Below are 2,996 nucleotides of genomic sequence, written 5' to 3' on the forward strand. Positions count from 1 at the left end.
GGAGAAAGATTATGAACATCACAATATGGTGACAAATGGCAGAAAAGAGGTGATGCTCACGGCAGGAGGACAAAAACAAGACGCTGTGTTTTAAATCTCCAGGAGGTGAAATAAAAATGAACAAATGAACCTTTGAATACGTTATTCTGTGATCCATGTTCGTAAAAACACCAAGCGGGCATGATGGATCTTTTATCTCTGTAAGAGTCAGACAAGAAAAAATGTAAGAGACTGAAAAACGGAGCTGCAAGAACCGCGCTGCTGTCCTCTTCAGGTCCCAAACTGCAAACTCAGACTTTATTACGGCTTTTATGCTCGTTTAGGCACAAACTTACAAAATAATTTATTTATTTGGTCAAAACGCGTCACACGATTGGCCGAGGCTTTTGCAAAATAAAACGCTTTTGTAAAATGTTTATTTTCTAACTTATAAAACTGTTTTTCTCATTGATTTGGCGATAAGAACAACATCACAGTTTATATTCTCAGTTTGCTCCTCACCCATTTAGACCAAAAATAAATAAATTAACTACAGAAATGAGTTTTCTGCAGAACTGCAGCATGAACGCTGAGAGCTAAATGGCTGTTGAAACTTGGGGGTTTTATAGCTAAAAGAACCAGAATGCTAGCTAAATGCTAATTGCAGCTAACTAAAGTTTAATAGCAAACATGCTAAAACAAGCAAAACACAAGCTAAAAGTAGCAGCAGGCTAATTTAAAGTGGCAAAACCCTAGTAGAAGTAGAAAGGCTATCCTGATGGATGCTCAAAAGTCTAGCTAAAGCGAGAAAAACACTAGCTAATGGCAGCATGACGGCTCAGTGGTTAGCACTGTTGCCTCACAGCAAGTAGGTCCTGGGTTCAATCCCCGGTTGGAGCTGGAGTCTTTCTGTGTGGAGTTTGCATGTTCTTCTCGTGCTTGTGTGAGTTCTCTCCTGGTACTCTGGTTTCCTCCCACAGACCAGAAACATGCATGTTAGGCTGATTGGTGAATCTAAATTGTCCCTAGGTGTGAGTGAGAGAGTGAATGTTGTTTGTCTTGTTTGTCTCTATGGTGTCCTTGTGATGGACTTGCGACCCGTCCAGGGTGTCCCCTGCCCCTCGCACAGTGACTGCTGGACATGGGCACCAGAGACCCCCGTGACCCAAAATGGAACAAGCGGGTAAAGATAATGGATGGATAAATTGGTCTTAAGTGATAGCACCTCAGACTTTTAATTTTTTGTTTATGTTTTAGGTTGCTGCTTCTTGTCGTTTCCTCCTTGTCAGTCCATTTCTTGTAACCAATGGGCCTAAAATTCATTTAAGCACAACAAAGACTCTTAGACTGAATGGACACATCTGAGGAACAGTCTCTGAAATGCATAGAAAACAGTCAAATACAAGTACCAAACTAAAGCACACGACTTGAATGCAGTCAACTTCCTGAAAAAACATTTAACATATTTTTAAAAACACAAATATATTGTTTAAGCTAGATTTTAAAGAGTCAGAGTCAGAGGTTTTATTGTCATTTCAGCTACGTTCACATATGGAAATGAAACAGTGTTCCTCAGGATCACGGTGCAACATAGAACATAACGTGCAAAAACAATACAGCACACGGTGCAGATACACAACAGTACAATAAATACAAACAGACCTATAATTAATACAAAAAGACATCTAACCTAATCCAAACATTCGACTAAGCAAGTAATTAAGATACAAGACTACACACATGTAGATTAGTACATGTGTAGATGGTACATGTGGTAGAAACGTTCTGATATGTGGTTAGCAGCACAAAGTTTTTCTTTTTTTTATAGCAGCAGAGATAAAAACTTATTATTGTACTATTACTGTATATACGTCACTGAGCTGCTGCACCTGCAGCACCACTAACACACCCAAAATGTATTCCACCACAAGCGTCTCACCCAGAAGATATGCTCCACCCATGGCCTTATTGAAAGACTGCTCAGTACAGCAGGACAGATTCTCTCTCCCAAAAGAGCCAGACTGGACTCAAAAATCTTTGAAAACCAACTTTTTCTGAACTTGAACAAGAAATTCTTGCTGCAATATTAAAATGTGTCAGTTCATGATGTCAGGAGACAAGAGATGTCTCCAAATGGCTCGACACTCAGGTCCAAGTTTTAAAAATGGTGTCAGAAAGTTAAAATATTGTTCAATATTGACCCATTACAAGGTTGAATAGACAGTATTTTAACTAGAGTTGATGACATACTGGAGTCAGTGGAAATGATCAGTGCTTATCCCTTAGTTGTGTCTAATGCTCTTTTTTTCAGGCAGACAACTTTTACTTAAATGTGTTTACTGCAGTTAAAATGACACATTGGTTTTGATTTGTGTTAAATAAAAACTTTCAAAGGTATAATCATTTCTCTTTCTTATTTTGATTAATGGCATTTACCTCTGCAGGTCATCCTTGAAATTCTGACGCACAGAATCACAAGTCCAAGTGTGAACTGTGTCACAGAGTAAACACAATAAAAGCATGTATTGTCTGCAGCATTGTTCATTAAAATGGAACAACACTATTAATGTATTACAGAAAATATACATATGGTAGGCAGACTTAAAGATATGTAGACCATTGCATTAGGTAATACATTCAGCAAGTACTTTTACTTTTAATACTTTAAGTATTTTAAAAGCAAGCACTTATTTACTTTTACTTAAGTAAAAATGTTAATGTGGTACTTCTACTTTTACTAGAGTACATTTTTGTCTGTTTATTTGTACTTTTACTTAAGTACAGTGTTTGAGTACTTTCTCCACCACTGCTTAAATTATACCTAATGAGCCTATTTTCTGTTAATGTCTGAATAGTTTATTTTGTCAAACTTTTATTTAAGAAACTCTGTTGTCTTCCTGTCCGTTAGAGGGCGCTGTTATATTCCTGTCCGTTAGGGGGCGCTGTTGTCTTCCTGTCCGTTAGGGGGCACTGTTGTCTTCCTGTCCGTTAGGGGGCGCTGTTGTCCTCCTGTCCGT

The sequence above is a fragment of the Nematolebias whitei genome, chromosome 10, assembly GCF_014905685.2.
Source record: "Nematolebias whitei isolate Nwh7 chromosome 10, NemWhi1, whole genome shotgun sequence".
Classification (NCBI taxonomy): domain Eukaryota; kingdom Metazoa; phylum Chordata; class Actinopteri; order Cyprinodontiformes; family Rivulidae; genus Nematolebias; species Nematolebias whitei.